Source organism: Triticum aestivum, chromosome 3D (assembly GCF_018294505.1).
Source record: "Triticum aestivum cultivar Chinese Spring chromosome 3D, IWGSC CS RefSeq v2.1, whole genome shotgun sequence".
In the NCBI taxonomy this organism is placed as follows: Eukaryota; Viridiplantae; Streptophyta; class Magnoliopsida; order Poales; family Poaceae; genus Triticum; species Triticum aestivum.
The window spans coordinates 259,532,866-259,550,920 of record NC_057802.1 but is presented as its reverse complement, the minus strand read 5'-3'; positions in this window follow the sequence as shown (position 1 = coordinate 259,550,920).

Here is an 18,055-nt window from a genome sequence, read left to right as displayed (position 1 = left end):
GCCCATGCCGCATACAAGGAGTATTCCACAAGACATGGTGATCAAGACAAGGACTCCTCTCCACCAACGTATTCGGCTAGGACTCTTCTTATCCTAGGCCTCTGGTGCATTATATAAGCCAAGGCCAGGCTAGTCGATAGATCATCATGACATTAATCATCATACCCCTAGGGTTTAGACCACAACATATGATCACGAGGTAGATCAACTCTATACTTGATACTCCATCAATATAAACAAGAGCAGGACGTAGGGTTTTACCTCCATCATGAGGGCCCGAACCTGGGTAAAACATCATCTCCTTCGTTCCTGTTAACATGGACCCGAGAATCCACGGCTCGGGACCCCCTACCCTAAGATCTGCCGGTTTTGACACCGATAGTGGTGGTCGTCATCGGCGAGCAACAGAGCGACGGCGAGGTCGACTCCGGGAGACGGCGGCGTCGGGTGGTTGTGGGACATGCTGGAGAGGGCTTCTTGCATCAAATTGAAGCGCGGAGACGATCACATGGTTGATCAGTGGGATACTGGTAGAGTTTTGGAGGTGGAGGTGGAGTAATGGCATCGTGCCAATTGGGAAGGGTGGCGGCGGATCGGTGGTCGGAGCCAGGGAAGAAAACCTCCCCGAGGTCGAGGTGGTGTGCGGGAGATCGATTGAGATGGTGGTGGAGTGGTGTGGTTGAAGAACGGGGCCCCGGTAGCCTTTTATAGGCGGTCCGAGCAGGTCAGTGGCGGAGTGGATCACGTCGGAGTTAACTCTGGCCAACGAGGTAGGTTTGGACGGCGGGTGCGTTCGACGTGGAGTGGATGAGGTCGAGGGAGTCTCTCGAAGAGCCAGCGTGACGTCCACGAGCTCCACCGCCTAGTCCCGATGATGCGATCCATTCGGCCATGGCAGGCGGCGTGCAGCTCCGGCGACTGACAGGCAGGCGCGGGGTGGTCCGGACAGTGCGTCAATGCCGTATGGGAGGCGACGCGTGGAGAGGCGATAGGTAGGGGAGCAGTAGGGGAGTGCAGGCGCTGGTCGGCGAGCTGATCCGCTCGGCCGCCGCGGCTGAGGGCGGTGGCAGGTGCACCGGCCAGTCACTGTGTTGGTCGGCGGCGAGGCACTGACCAGAGGGGTCTGGGCATCTCATTTATGCCTCAGGTAGACGACACCGTGCGGGGAAGTGGAAGAGAAGAAGTGCATGGCATCGATCTCCCTGTCTCTCTGAACTTTTGTTACTTCTGAATTTTTATTGGAACTTTTTGACAGTGGTTAACAGTGCACGACAGGTGTTTGACAAAATGCCAGAGAGGTCTAGACATTTTATAAAATTTTGAGAATTTGTGTGGTGATGTGTTTATGCATAAGAGAGTGTCTGACCAAATTTCAGAATTGTTGGATCAAGGAAAATTGGGTTTTGACCATGAAATGTGAATCTGGTCCAAATTTGAATTGCATGTAATTTGAAAATTTTGAACTGTGGAACTCCATTTTTTGCTGAAATGGGTTGTGGGTACTGTCTAGTTGCTGGTGTAATTTTTGTGGATGCAGAGGAGTCACCTGGAATGTGGTTCCTTTGTAAACCATAGAAACCTTGATAAATATAAATTCCACCTTGGGAATTTATTAAATATGAGGAAAATATTTTTGTGGAGAAGTGAGATGTTGGACACTGTCCTAGAAAGTGAGGAAGACTAGGATAGGAATTTAGAGTGATAGAATAGATTTTTGGAAGAGTTAGAAGTGTTTGAAAAGAGTGAAGTGACCAAACCCTTGGAATATTTTTGAATGCCACAAAACAAAATCCTCCTAATATGAGAACTGATTTTGATATTTTAGATACAATAACCAAACCAAAAACTCATCCAAATAAAGAAACCCTTTAAAAAAATCCTAGGGACAATTTTGGGGTGTTACACACGGACTATGGAGTTGTTGCTATCTTCAACAAGCTTGTTGCCTTCCTTCATAGTTCGACTGGATGGATATTGCTCAAATATTAGTTTCTATACACGGATGTGTACTATGATGCAATTCAATACGAGGGTCTTGTGTTTGCTGCCACCACTCGTGGCTCTGTTTTTGCATGGAATCCTTATGCTTTCGGTACGTTTGTCTTCCACCATAATTATAATTATTTCATCCACATGCATGCGGGTTAGCTAGTTTCCCTTTACTAATTAACCTTCTTGTGTTTCCAAGGTCCTGTGAACATTCCACCACCTATACTTGAAAACTTTTATAACCAAGGGGGAGATGACGATGATGATGATCACGAGCATGAGGACCCATATACTTAGTGGCGCCTGGCAACTTATTCCAATGGATCACCTCTTCTTGTCTGTATACAGGGCACTGCTGATGTTACTAAGGAAGCAGGTGTTGTCTCGCATGGTCGCACTCTCCGGACCTATTCCAACATCCGTTGCAGGGTATTCGGGATGGATACTAGTGTGCTAGCGCCAACACCTTCTCCCTGGTTCAGTATTGATAGTCTTGGAGGAAACTCGCTCTTCCTTGGACAAAACTATCCAGTGATGGTGAAAGGCGATCCAGCTGCTGTTGACACAAAGTTACTACCATTTATGAGAAGCAACTGTACCTATACCTTGGACATTTCTATGGTTCCCTACCGTGGCTATCACAATATGCGTCCTGATATAGGTCGCTTCAGCCTGGATGATCAGTCCTGCGTTGGTCTCGAGATTGACAATAGCTGGCCCTTCCCAGAGAATCACTTCTGGTTCAAAGCAAGCGTTTCCAATGCCGAGGATTGGTTGAGTTGAAGTTCATTTCATTGCTTGTTATTTCTTGTGTGATGAAAACTTTAGTATTTACTAGAGTGTTTTGTTGGAACTAATCTATAATCCAACATGTATCCTCGTTGTCGTTGTGTGTTGATGACTTGTTGTATTTAACGAATGGTACATTTGCATATGCATGTCATAAACTCAATTTATAAATGATTTTCGACTCACTTCTTGGAGTGTTAATGTCGTAGTAGTATAGCCAGCATCTGTAGTAGTATGAAGTAGCCACATCACATAGAGCTAACCAATAGTTAGTTCTAGTTAGATCAACTAGAGCTAGGTGTCGCACGGAGGCCAAGAAATATGGTGATAGCGTGACTGTGTGAGATGGGCTTGTACATAGTATGATGTAGGCACGGGGCTTGCTGTGTTTCCTACTCCTCCGGTCTAAATGTGGAGAAGATTTGGTCGAGTTCTTCCTCCTTTCGCCGACACGTGGGACATCCAGCATCCAGGTCCTGTCATGCAAGAAAATGGAGTGGTAGTTGAAGCCACGTGATGTGCATCTTGGGTTAAACTGTAAATAGAATCTTACTACTCCTGAGTAACTCCAAAAGCGGCCACCAAAGATCTTTATTGGATTTGTTTTTCATCACCAGCACGTCGAGGTGAAAGATGTGCAGGTTCAGTGGGTCCTCTTGTGTTTTCACTGACATGTGGGACCGCATGTGAGCAAACAGACGATGGGATCCGCGCATCTGCTGGCTGGCTGAGAAGAGAGATAGAGGAGGGTTGAGCACAGACTCCAGGAAATTTGTTCTACGTAACCAACACCTCGATATAGTCTCAATATAGTGGGGTGGCATGGGCCATAACTAGCATTCACGTCTAGCAGTATGGCACACGCCACCCACACGAGTCCCATCCGACACCAATTTTCTTGGATTCCATGCTACAACCATCTCTTCTCCCTCCTGTTTTCTCAGCCATCGCACGGTGGGCGGGGTGGGGGTTTGCCGATAGTCGGTTTGCTCAACTGCGGTCCCACTTGTAAGTGAAAATGCAACACAGCACACATTCCCCCTTGAGTGGCGTGCTGGACCAACCGTGTGAGGGTGCGACGCGAACACGGTGATAACCCACAAGTATAGGGGATCGAAACAGTTTCCGAGGGTAGAGTATTCAACCCAAATTTATTGATTCGACACAAGGGGAGCCATAGAATATTCTCAAGTATTAGCAGTTGAGTTGTCAATTCAACCACACCTGGATAACTTGGTATCTGCAGCAAAGTATTTAGTAGCAAAGTAATATGGAAGTAACGGTAACGGTAGCAAAGTAATATTTTTGGGTTTTGTAATGATTGTAACAGTAGCAACGGAAAAGTAAATAAGCAAAGAACAATATGTGAAAAGCTTGTAGGCATTGGATCGGTGATGGAGAATTATGCCGGATGCGGTTCATCATGTAACAGTCATAACATAGGGTGACATAGAACTAGCTCCAATTCATCAATGTAATGTAGGCATGTATTCCGAATATAGTCATACGTGCTTATGGAAAAGAACTTGCATGACATCTTTTGTCCTACCCTCCCGTGGCAGCGGGGTCCTAATGGAAACTAAGGGATATTAAGGCCTCCTTTTAATAGAGTACCGGACCAAAGCATTAACACATAGTGAATACATGAACTCCTCAAACTACGGTCATCACCGGGAGTGGTCCCGATTATTGTCACTTCGGGGTTGCAAGATCATAACACATAGTAGGTGACTATAGACTTGCAAGATAGGATCATGAACTCACATATATTCATGGAAACATAATAGGTTCAGATCTAAAATCATGGCACTCGGGCCCTAGTGACAAGCATTAAGCATAGCAAAGTCATAGCAACATCAATCTCATAACATATTGGATACTAGGGATGAAACCCTAACAAAACTAACTCGATTACATGATAAATCTCATCCAACCCATCACCGTCCAGCAAGCCTACGATGGAATTACTCATGCATGGCGGTGAGCATCATGAAATTGGTGATGGAGGATGGTTGATGATGACGATGGCGACGGATTCCCCTCTCCGGAGCCCCGAACGGACTCCAGATCAGCCCTCCCGAGAGAGTTTAGGGCTTGGCGGCGGCTCCATATTGTAAAACGTGATGAATCCTTCTCTCTAAATTTTTTTCTCCCCGAACACGAATATATGGAGTTGGAGTTGAGGTCGGTGGAGCTCCAGGGGGCCCACGAGGCAGGGGGCGCGCCCCCCATCCTCGTGGCAAGGGTGTGGGCCCCCTGGCCTTGATTCTTTTGCCATTATTTTTTTTATTTCCAAAAATATTCCCCGTGGAGTTTCAGGTCATTCCGAGAACTTTTGTTTCTGCACATAAATAACACCATGGCAATTCTGCTAAAAACAGCGTCAGTCTGGGTTAGTTCCATTCAAATTATGCAAGTTAGAGTCCAAAACAAGGGCAAAAGTGTTTGGAGAAGTAGATACGACAGAGACGTATCAATTCCCCCAAGCTTAAACCTTTGCTTGTCCTCAAGCAATTCAGTTGATAAACTGAAAGTGATAAAGAAAAACTTTTACAAACTCTGTTTTCTCTTGTTGTTGTAAATATGTAAAGCCTGCATTCAAGTTTTCAGCAAAGATTATGACTAACCACATTCACAATAACATTTAGGTCTCATGTTTACTCATATCAATGGCATAATCAACTAGCAAGCAATAATAATAAATCTCGGAGGACGACACTTTCTCAAAACAATCATAATATGATATAACAAGATGGTATCTCGCTAGCCCTTTCTGAGACCGCAAAACATAAATGCAGAGCACCTTTAAAGATCAAGGACTGACTAGACATTGTAATTCATGGTAAAAGAGATCCAATCATAGTCATACCCAATATGAATTAATAGTAATGGATGCAAATGACTGCGGTGCTCTCCAGCTGGTGCTTTTTAATAAGAGGGTGATGACTCAACATAAAAGTAAATAGATAGACCCTTCGCAGAGGGAAGCAGGGATTTGTAGAGGTGCCAGAGCTCGATTTTAAAATAGAGATAAATAATATTTTGAGCGCCATACTTTCATTGTTAACATAACAACCAAGAGATGGCGATATCTTCCATGCTACACACATTATAGGTGGTTCCCAAACAGAATGGTAAAGTTTATACCCCCCTCCACCAACGAGCATCAATTCATGGCTTGCTCGAAACAACGAGTGCCTCCAACTAACAACAGTCCCTGGGGAGTTTTGTTTGCAATTATTTTGATTTGATTTGCATAAAGCATGGTACTGGGCATCCCGGTGACCAGCCATTTTCTCGTGAATGAGGAGCGGAGTCCACTCCTCTTTAGAATAACCCTCCTAACATGGAAGATATAGACAGCCCTAGTTGATACATGAGCTATTCGAGCATACAAAACAGAATTTCATTTGAAGGTTTAGAGTTTGGCACATACAAATTTACTTGGAACGGCAGGTAGATACCGCATATAGGAAGGTATGGTGGACTCATATGGCATAACTTTGGGGTTTTAAGGGGTTGGATGCACAAGCAGTATTCCCGCTTAGTACAAGTGAAGGCTAGCAAAAGACTGGGAAGCGACCAACTAGAGAGCGACAACAGTCATGAACATGCATTAAGATTAATGAACATTGAGTGCAAGCATGAGTAGGATATAATCCACCATGAACATAAATATCATGAAGGCTATGTTGATTTTGTTTCAACTACATGTGTGAACATGTGCCAAGTCCACTCACTTGAATCATGCAAAGGAGGATACCACACCATCATACCACATCACAACCATTTTAATAGCATGTTGGACGCAAGGTAAACCATTATAACTCCCAGCTAATTAAGCATGGCATAGGCAACTATAATCTCTAATTGTCATTGCAAACATGTTTATTCATAATAGGCTGAATTAGGAACGATGAACTAATCATATTTACAAAAACAAGAGAGGTCGAGTTCATACCAGCTTCTCTCATCTCAGTCAGTCCATCATATATCGTCATTATTGCCTTTCACTTGCACGACCGAACGATGTGAATAATAATAATAGTGCACGTGCATTGGACCAAGCTTGATTTTGTGTGATCCCTGGATGTAGCGGCTGGCGAACCGCTTCTTCTTCCACAACTGGAATCTGCGAGCATTCAATAAACAGGAGAAGACAAGGCAATATGGGCTCTTGGTTAAATCAACAATAATGCATATAAGAGCCACTTCAACAATTTAATCATGATCTTCTCCTAATTATCCCCAAAGAAAAGAAAAGAAATAAAACTATTTACACGGGAAAGCTCCCAACAAGCAAAAGAAGAACGGGAAATCTTTTTGGGATTTCTTTTTAATTATTAGTACTACAGCAAGAAAGTAAACTAGCTAAAAGCTACAACTAATTTTTTTGGTTTTTCTTAAGGTTTATCAAACACACAAGAAGAAAGCATAAAAAGAAAATAAACTAGCATGGATAGTACAGTGAAAAAGTATGAGCACCGACATCTAGCAATGAGTGTGTGAACATAAATGTAATGTCGGTGAGAAATACGCACTCCCCCAAGCTTTGGCTTTTGGCCTAAGTTGGTCTATTGCCACGGATGGCCTGCGGATATCCAAAGTTGTAGTTGGGGTCGTACTAAGATGCAACAGTCATTGCATCGTGGGCTGCAGCCTGGAGGCGAGCTATCTCAGTCCTCCTCTTATACTCCTCCGCCTCCTCTCTGGTTATAAAATATCTCCCCCTTGCCTGAAAGTCAAAGAAAGTAGAAGCAGGGAGAGCGACGTGATAGGTGCGTCGTCTGTCAAAGATTAGTTGGTACTGGAGGAACTGATCGTTCCTCTCAACAAAATGATGATGAACCATAGCCTCATAATCCAAATATGCAGGAGGCAACTCAATATCATCCTCACGTATGGTTACACCAAGAAAATTAGCTATACGGGTTACATAAATTCCACCAAAGAAATCTCCATTAAATCTATTATGATGCAACCAACGTGCAACAATGGCTCCCAAATTATAATGTTTATCTCCTAACACAGCACTCCTAAGAACACTGAGGTCAGGACACACATGTGACATGCTTCATCCTTACCATTTATGCACCTACCTATGAAGAGAGCAAAATAATGTATAACAGGAAAGTGAATGCTCCCTATGGTAGCTTGTGCTATGTCTCTAGATTCACCCACAGTTATACTAGCAAGAAAATCTCTAAATTCAGATTTGCGAGGTTCACTAGGACTACCCCATTGTGGAAGTTTGCAAGCAGTGGTAAAATCCTCTAAGTCCATAGTATAAGAATTTTCATAAAGATCAAACCTGACAGTTTGAGAATTGCGTGAAGATGAAAATTCAAACCTCCTCACAAAGGAACTAGTGAGATAGTGGTACTGGCGGCACTTATCTGCCTCGAAGCTCACAAGATCAGCGTTACGCAAATATGCGTTAAATTCTTCCTTGATTCTTGCTTGATCCATGAAGTCCTCTGAAGGCCATTCACAAGCCCGCACTGGAGCGTCTCTTGGTGGTTCATCATCAGCATCGCGCATTGCAAGCCTGGGTCCTTGCTTCCTTGAAGAACCACCTTGGTACATTTTCCTAAACATATTTCTTCCTCTGAAAATTTTAGTAACTTCGAATAAAAGTGAACCAAGCTCCACAAAATTGATAGCAACTACTCCTACAAGTGCCTAGAGCCTATATCATGCATTAGAACTACTTGGAACCAAATAAATTTGACATGCAAGCTCAAGAACATGGTCACCTAGGCAGCACAAATTTGCAATGAATAAAACACTAGAACAAAAACTAATTGGACCAATGGAGGAGTCACATACCAAGGAACAATCCCCCAAAGCAGTTTTGTGAGAAGTGCTTTGAGCAAGGAGATCGAAAATTGTAGCAAAATGAGCTAGAACTCGTGCTTGAGCTGGATGGTGATTTTTTTGGAGGAAGAAGAAGTGTGTGGGTGCAGGAATAAGTGGAGGGGAGCCACCATGGGCCCACGAGGTAGGGGCGCGCCCAGGGGGTGGGCGCGCCCTGGACCCTCGTTCCCAGGTGCTTGCTCCCCCGATGTGTTCTCAGTGCCAGATATTCTCAAATATTCCAGAAAAAATCATATTAAATTGGCAGGGCATTTGGAGAACTTTTATTTTCGGGGTATTTTTATATTGCATGGATAATTCAGAAAACAGACAGAAAAATACTATTTTACTTTATTTTAACTAAGTAACAGAAAATAAAAGAGGGGTACAGAAGGTTGTGCTTTCTAACTTCATCCATCTCATGCTCATCAAAAGGAATCCACTAACAAGGTTGATCAGGTCTTGTTAACAAACTCATTTCGAGTAACATGAAACCAGAGAAATTTTGAATAACACTATGTTACCTCAACGGGGATATGGACGTCCCCAATAATAAGAATATCATATTTCTTCTTGATAGTAGGTAGAGGAAATTCAAAACCTCCAAAAATAATCGATGGAAATTTTCCAATAGAATTGATACTGTGAACTTGAGGTTGTTTCCTCGGAAAGTGTACCGTATGCTCATTACCATTAACATGAAAAGTGACATTGCCTTTGTTGCAATCAATAAAAGCCCCTGCATTATTCAAAAATGGTCTTCCAAGAATAATAGACATACTATCGTCCTTGGGATATCAAGAATAACAAAGTCCGTTAAAATAGTAACGTTTGCAACTACAACAGGCACATCCTCATAAACACCGACATGTATAGCAGTTGATTTATCAGCCATTTGCAAAGATATTTCAGTAAGTGTCAACTTATTCAAATCAAGTCTATGATATAAAGACAGAGGCATAACACTAACACCGGCTCCAAGATCACATAAAGCAGTTTTAACATAGTTTCTTTTAATGGAGCATGGTATAGTGGGTACTCCTATATCTCCTAACTTCTTTGGTATTCCACCCTTAAAAGTATAATTAGCAAGCATGGTGGAAATTTCAGCTTCCGGTATTTTCTCTTATTAGTAACAATTTCTTTCATATACATAGCATAAGGATTCATTTTGAGCATATTAGTCAATCGCATACGCAAAAAGATAGGTCTAATCATTTCAGCAAAGCGCTCAAAATCCTCATCATCCTTTTTCTTGGATGGTTTGGGAGGAAAAGGCATGGGTTTCTGAGCCCATGGTTCTCTTTCTTTACCATGCTTCCTAGCAACAAAGTCTCTCTTATCATAACGTTGATTCTTTGGTTGTGGGTTATCAAGATCAACAACAGGTTCAATTTCTACATCATTATCATTACTAGGTTGAGCATCGACATGAACATCATCATTAACATTATCACTAGGTTCATGTTCATTACCAGATTGTGTTTCAGCATCAGAAATAGAAATATAATTAAGATTCTCAGGTGGTTCAGCAATAGGTTCACTAGAAGCATGCAAAGTCCTATCATTTTTCTTTTTCTTCTTTTTAGAAGGACTAGGTGCATCAATATTATTTCTCTGAGAATCCTGCTCAATTCTCTTAGGGTGGCCTTCAGGATACAAAGGTTCCTGAGTCATTTTACCAGTTCTAGTAGCCACTCTAACAGCATAGTCATTATCCTTACTATTTAATTCATTGAGCGAATCATTCTGAGCTTTAAGTACTTTTTCTACTTGAGTGGTGACCATAGAAGCATGTTTGCTAATGATTTTAAGTTCACCTTTAACTCTAGACATATAATCACTCAAGTGTTCAATCATATAAGAATTGCGTTCTAATTCTCTACCAAAATAAGCATTGTAGTTTTCTTGTTTAACAATAAAATTGTCAAACTCATCAAAGCACTGTCTAGCAGACTTATAGTGAGGAATATCACCTTCATCAAATCTATAGAGAGAATTTACCTTTACTACCCGTGTCAGGTTATCAAGACCATGTGTTTCTTCAATAGGTGATGAATTAAGATCATATATTTCTTCAACAGGCGGTAAATTAAGACCATGTATTTCTTCAATAGGAGGTCAATTCTTAACATCTTCAGATTTAATACCCTTTTCTTTCATAGATTTCTTTGCCTCTTGCATATCTTCAGGACTGAGAAATAGAACACCCCTTTTCTTCGGAGTTGGCTCAGGAAGTGTCCAATTATTTTCATTGGTCAACATATTATTCAATAGGATTTCAGCTTCATGTGGTGTTCTTTCCCTGAAAACAGAACTGGCACAACTATCCAGGTGGTCTCTGGAAGCATCGGTTAGTCCATTATAAAAGATATCAAGTATTTCATTTTTCTTGAGAGGATGATCAGGCAAAGCATTAAGTAATTGGAGAAGCCTCCCCCAAGCTTGTGGGAGACTCTCTTTTTCAATTTGCACAAAATTATATATTTCCCTTAAAGCAGCTTGTTTCTTATGAGCGGGGAAATATTTAGCAGAGAAGTAATAAATCATATCCTGGGGACTACGCACACAACCAGGATCAAGAGAATTAAACCATATCTTAGCATCACCCTTTAATGAGAATGGAAATATTTTAAGGATATAAAAGAAGCGAGTTCTCTCATCATTAGTGAACAGGGTGGCTATATCATTTAGTTTAGTAAGATGTGCCACAACAGTTTCAGATTCATAGCCATAAAAAGGATCGGATTCAACCAAAGTAATTATATCAGGATCAATAGAGAAATCATAATCCTTATCAGTAACAAAGATGGGTGAAGTAGCATAAGCAGGATCATATTTCATTCTAGCATTCAGAGTTTTTTGTTTAAGCTTAGCTAATAATTTCTTAAGATCACTTCTATCATTGCAAGCAAGAAAGTCTCTAGCAGTTTCTTCATCCATAACATAGCCCTCAGGCACAACAGGCAATTCATATTTATTGGGAGAGTCTTCATCATCACTTTCATCAATATTATCAGTTTCAATAATTTCATTCTCTCTAGCCCTAGCAAGTAGTTCATCAAGAAATTCACCAAGTGGCACAGTAGTATCAAGCATAGAAGTAGTTTCATCATAAGTATCATGCATAGCAGAAGTGGCATCATCAATAACATGTGACATATCAGAATTAATAGCAGAAGCAGGTTTAGGTGTCGCAAGCTTACTCAAAACAGAAGGTGAATCAAGTGCAGAGCTAGATGGCAGTTCCTTACCTCCCCTCGTAGTTGAGGGATAAATTTTGGTTTTCTTGTCTTTCAAGTTCTTCATAGTGACCAGCAGATATAAATCCCAAGTGACTCAAAGAATAGAGCTATGCTCCCCGGCAACGGCGCCAGAAAATAGTCTTGATAACCCACAAGTATAGGGGGTCGAAACAGTTTTCAAGGGTAGAGTATTCAACCCAAATTTATTAATTCGACACAAGGGGAGCCAAAGAATATTCTCAAGTATTAGCAGTTGAGTTGTCAATTCAACCACACCTGGATAACTTAGTATCTGCAGCAAAGTATTTAGTAGCAAAGTAATATGGAAGTAACGGTAACGGTAGCAAAGTAATATTTTTGGGTATTGTAACAGTAGCAACGGAAAAGTAAATAAGCGAAGAACAATATGTGAAAAGCTCGTAGGCATTGGATCGGTGATGGAGAATTATGCCGGATGCGGTTCATCATGTAACAGTCATAACATAGGGTGACACAGAACTAGCTCCAATTCATCAATGTAATGTAGGCATGTATTCCGAATATAGTCATACGTGCTTATGGAAAAGAACTTGCATGACATCTTTTGTCCTACCCTCCCGTGGCAGCGGGGTCCTAATGGAAACTAAGGGATATTAAGGCCTCCTTTTAATAGAGTACCGGACCAAAGCATTAACACATAGTGAATACATGAACTCCTCAAACTATGGTCATCACCGGGAGTGGTCCCGATTATTGTCACTTCGGGGTTGTCGGATCATAACACATAGTAGGTGACTATAGACTTGCAATATAGGATCAAGAACTCACATATATTCACGGAAACATAATAAGTTCAAATCTGAAATCATGGCACTCGGGCCCTAATGACAAGCATTAAGCAAAGCAAAGTCATAGCAACATCAATCTCAGAACATAGTGGACACTAGAGATCAAACCCTAACAAAACTAACTCGATTACATGATAAGTCTCATCCAACCCATCACCGTCCAGCAAGCCTACGATGGAATTACTCACGCACGGCGGTGAGCATCATGAACTTGGTGATGGAGGATGGTTGATGATGACGACGGCGACGGATTCCCCTCTCCGGAGCCCTGAACGGACTCCAGATCAGCCCTCCCGAGAGAGTTTAGGGCTTGGCGGCGGCTCCGTATCGTAAAACGCGATGAATCCTTCTCTCTGATTTTTTTCTCCACGAACACGAATATATGGAGTTGGAGTTGAGGTCGGTGGAGCTCCAGGGGGCCCACGAGGCAGGGGGCGCGCCCCCCACCTCGTGGCAAGGGTGTGTGCCCCTGGCCTTGATTCTTTCGCCAGTATTTTTATTATTTCCAAGAATAATCTCCGTGGAGTTTCAGGTCATTCCGAGAACTTCTGTTTCTACACATAAATAACACCATGGCAATTCTGTTGAAAACAGCGTCAGTCCGGGTTAGTTCCATTCAAATCATGCAAGTTAGAGTCCAAAACAGGGGAAAAAGTGTTTGCAAAAGTAGATACGACGGAGACGTATCACATGGCAAGCTTTTCCTTTTGAACTTGTAACTTGTAAAATTTGGTTCTGCTCCATGGCGCGACCGATGGATAGAAATAACGATTTTCCCTAGAGTAATGAGAAGTTTGGTTCTGGCGCGGTTCATGCATGGAGTACGTACGAAAATTATGAAGTTGATGCGAAAGGTATGATTATTACTAGTAGTACCATATAGTACTACATGGATTTGACGGAAAGATAAAGATACATACAGATCCATCAACGAGATCCTCACGCCCTAGTGCGTCGGGTCACCAACCGACGTGTGAGGAGCAGCGACGTTGGCGGCGAGCTCAACGTGCTTCTGAGCAATGCCGTCTAAGGTTGCCCTGCGGTCCAAGAAGGCCAGCGACCTATCGTCCTCCTCTGGCATGTTGTAGTCCTTGTGGACGATTTGCGCGTAGACGTAGGTGATTATGTCGACAGTGTCTTGTTGTGCCAGGCGCTGCGCGGCGAGCGCGACCTCGAGGTGGACATTCTCCGGCGCGACGGCGGGCAGTCGCAGGGCCACCAGTGCATCGAAGAGGTTGTCACCATAGAGGCCGTTGAGGCTGGCAGGCATCACAGAGCTTGGGCGCGTGGGCTAGAGGCATACGTCAAGGTCGTCCGTGAGCTTCTTGACGGCGGTGAACTTGTCGAGGAAGCCAACGAGGACCTTGTCGAACAAGGAGACAAAGCTGTCGTCCAAGCGGCTCCTCGCCCTGGCGGCCTCAAGCACGACCTGGAGACGTTCCTCAGTGCCGGGCCGCAGGCCGGCATCATGGACCATCTGGCACAGCCGGCTGATGCTCGCGCTCATCGCCTCCATGGGTCTAGCTTCTACTCAACTGATCTTGCGATTGGAGTGATCACTCTTGCCCTTGGTTAGGGTGCGTTGGTGCGTAGGATTTCGTAGATTGGACTGGCGGGGAGCCTTTATATGAGAAGTGCAGACTGCGTTGCATTCACGTGTGTGTTGGCCATCTACTCCTCGGCCCTCTACTGCACCTACCTTTGGCTGTATGACAGGTGGGCCAACCACCTGTTGGGCCCACGTGTCATACACCCAAAGGAAGGTGCAATAAGTCAATGAAGCTGCGCCCCTCCGTGCCGGTGCAGTATAGTCATCTCACCAGATCTCTAGTTGGGGCCAATCGAGAGAACTTTGATGTTTACTGGTTTATTGGTCCCCTTTGCATTTTGCGCCAAGTTTTGACCTTTGATTTAACTAATAAAATGTTAATGCATGTAACCAAAAATGTTGTGTAAGTCACCTTACGAAAACCAAATAATCCCAAAACACTTAGGCATGGTACATTAACTCCCTCATCATTTCTTTTTCGTGACATATCAACCAATGAGAGATGTGGGCCGTGCATGCTTTCAATGACTTGAGACTACCAAACATGACATGCAGTGGTTAGTTCATTCCATGCAATCCTATTAATTAGCAAAAAGACATTAAGTTCTCTCGCTTTCCCCTTCGTGTTGGTCATGGTGCACAACCTAAGAGCATGGTTAATAGTATAGCCAGCTGCTGGCTATATGATGTTGCCATGTCGTATAGAGCCATCACTTGTAGCCACTCATACAATAAGGTTAGCTATAATGCTGGCTATAAGAGTACTACTTTTTCTGATCTTCTCTCTCTCTTTCTTCATATTTATTGTATTGGCCTAGGAATCCGCATATAACTAGCCTCTTGCATGAGAGCCCACTCCTCTTTTTCACTTGCTCTAAGATGACTTATACACCTAGACGAAGGGAGTAGTCTCAAGTCATTGGATGCATACACACCCCACGTCTCGTATTGGGTGATTTCTTTTTTCATGGCAAAAAACAAGGAACGAGGTGGGTATTTAATGCACCGCGCCTAAAAGTTTTGGGATTACTATTTGGTTTTCGTAACGTGACTAATGCACCAGTACGGAGGGAGTACAATAGTAGTCATTGATTGCAATTTTTTGTTGGTAGCTTACAAAGCTGAGCGCTCGGTGAGTACAATAGTAGTATGATTGATGAGACTTCAGATTTGAGCCATCTACCGGAAGGAATAAAACAATAGACCATGTATTTATTTACAGAGGGAGTAGTACATTTTTTGTGACATGCATTACTCGATATTGCTAGTCAAATACTAAATCCAGATGGACGTGGTAGTACTACTAAATCCAGACGGTGGTGCTAGTACTAGTAGTAGTACTACCAATGTACTATCTCCGTCCTGGTTTATTAGTCCCCTTTGTAAGTTGTGCGAAATTTTGACCAAAGATTTAACTAACAAAATATTAGTCCATGTCAACAAAAATTATATCGTTGGATTCATATTTGAATATAGTTTTCAAAGATATAATTTTTGATGACATGCATGAATATTTTTTAGTTTAATTTATGGTCAAAGTTTAGCATAGATTACAATGGGGGCCAATAAACCAGGACGGAGGTAGTAGTAGTACTGTACTACCCGTTGGTCAAATTATTACGTGCTGCTCCTCACAGTGAAGTGACAAGACCCTGCGCCAGAGATGACATCTGAGTATAGGTGCCGTGTTCGGCATACCATAGTCAGCCTCACCGTCTAGAGTCACTATCATCATGGTTGTAGAGCTAGCCTACTTACAACTAGCCGTGTTCGACATAATTTCCCGTGCGTAGATGCCCATGCATTGCACGGAACACCAAGATTGGGGGTGGAGGCGCCGGCAGCGGCCATCGCGCCAGATTTTTCCATGGCCTTCTAGATGTGGTGGGGAGGAGATAAGGCTGATTGTGAGAGACAAGGAGTTGTTTGTAAATAGGGAACAAGTGCGGGCATCTTTTTGCAAAACTGGAGAAGTTTGGTTTGTATGCGTCAGAGCTAGATCCGACGGCTATTGGTGAAAGATGGCAGGCACAACATCATCACCAACTCAGGACCTCTTTGATTCGCAGGATTTTGAAAACGGAGGAATAGGACACGGCAATATTACAAGTTTCAAACTGATATTACAAATGTTAGGAGTAATGCTGCACCTACGAAGAGGGAATTACTAGGAAGTTTACGTAAGAACTTTCGTTACTTTAGGTGGATGCAGCATTACCCTGACAAGTCACTAATGGGCAAATAAATTTTCGAGTCTCTGTCCACTTGATGTTTCAAAAACAAATGCAGCTTCTGTGGAGACTTTGTCTTTTAGGCTTAGACGCTTGCGATGATCAGCACGCCATTCATTGTTGCACAAGAGAACGCCAAACCTTCTTACCTTGAGCAAACTTGCCTCCAGAACAAAGAACCTGGCCAATTTAATCTCAGATGTGCTGCCTTGTTAGTCAATCAAATCAATTTCTGTAAGATGGAGATCAAGGCATTCAATGAGATTGTTATAGTGCAGCACATTTTTCACTTTCGGGTCTTTTTTTATCTGCAAAAGAAGAGAACATATGAGCAGCTGGCTGTATAAGATTGCCGGGGCATCAAGAGGTACCAATATCATTCGCTCATACGATAGGGTTGGCCGGCTAGTGATATTTTATCACTCTCTCTCTCTCTCTCTTTCTCTTTCCTCTCATTTACCTAGGAGCTCGTGAAGAGCTTGGGCATTTGTTGCCTTCCACTATGTGGCCAATGCCATATTTCTCAAAAGTATGCCCCATAATATGCATCGATGTCAAATCAAAAGATTTTGGCACCGCTCTCACGATGTGAGAGAGTTGGCACCGCTGTGCACACAGACCCACATGTATAAACAAATCAATCAAACGAACTACACCAGCCTCTCCGTCTCCCAAACAAGTGTTTTTTATTACCTCAGTCCTCTCTCTCTCCCACGCGTTTTTTCATTGCGTGAGTTAATTTGGCACCGGAGCAAAGTAGGTGATCCAGATTGGGGCACCAGGTGAGCAATGAAGGGGCATCGATGCCAAATGCATCACAAGTGAATTTGGCACGTGTTTTGGCCTACATAGTGGAGGGTCGTTATAACCCACTTTTGTACTACCTCATATTTAGTGTAAAATTTTGACCATAGATTTACCTAAGAAAATTCCAATGCATGTCACCAAAAATTATACCATTTGAAATTATGTTCAAATATGAATCCAACGATATAATTTTTAGTGACATGCATTAACATTTTGTTAGTTAAATCTATGGTCAAATTTTGATACTACAAAATAGGAAGAGTAAACCAGGACGGAGGTAGTACTTGCTCTTAGGGTAACCATAGAGTTACTAGTCTAAGTTACTTTCCACTATGACTAGCCTAGGCTACTATAGTAGTACAACAAAAAACGATGCAGGTGATCACGTGAGACAAAATACTAAAAACATTTCTTTCGGTGCAGTGCGTAGATGCAGTTTTGAACACTACACTTGTCATCGTAATTTGGGAAATTATGAAAAAATTGAGCTACGTTGTGATTACCGTTTACTAATAGGAAAGAAGTTTCACCTCGATGAGTAGCTTCTCCGTGCACGGAAAGCATGTAAGGAATCCAACAACTTGATCCAGATTGGGGCCGATAGATTTTATTGCCAAGATCATCACTGTGCGCATAGACTAGGTTAAGCTTGTGGGAATCATTTTCTAGAAGACGGTCGTAAATACATCAAGAAGAAATTTAAAAATGTGAATTTCAAGAAGATGGAGAAGAAGATGAGTGATGTACCTGAACGATTACGGA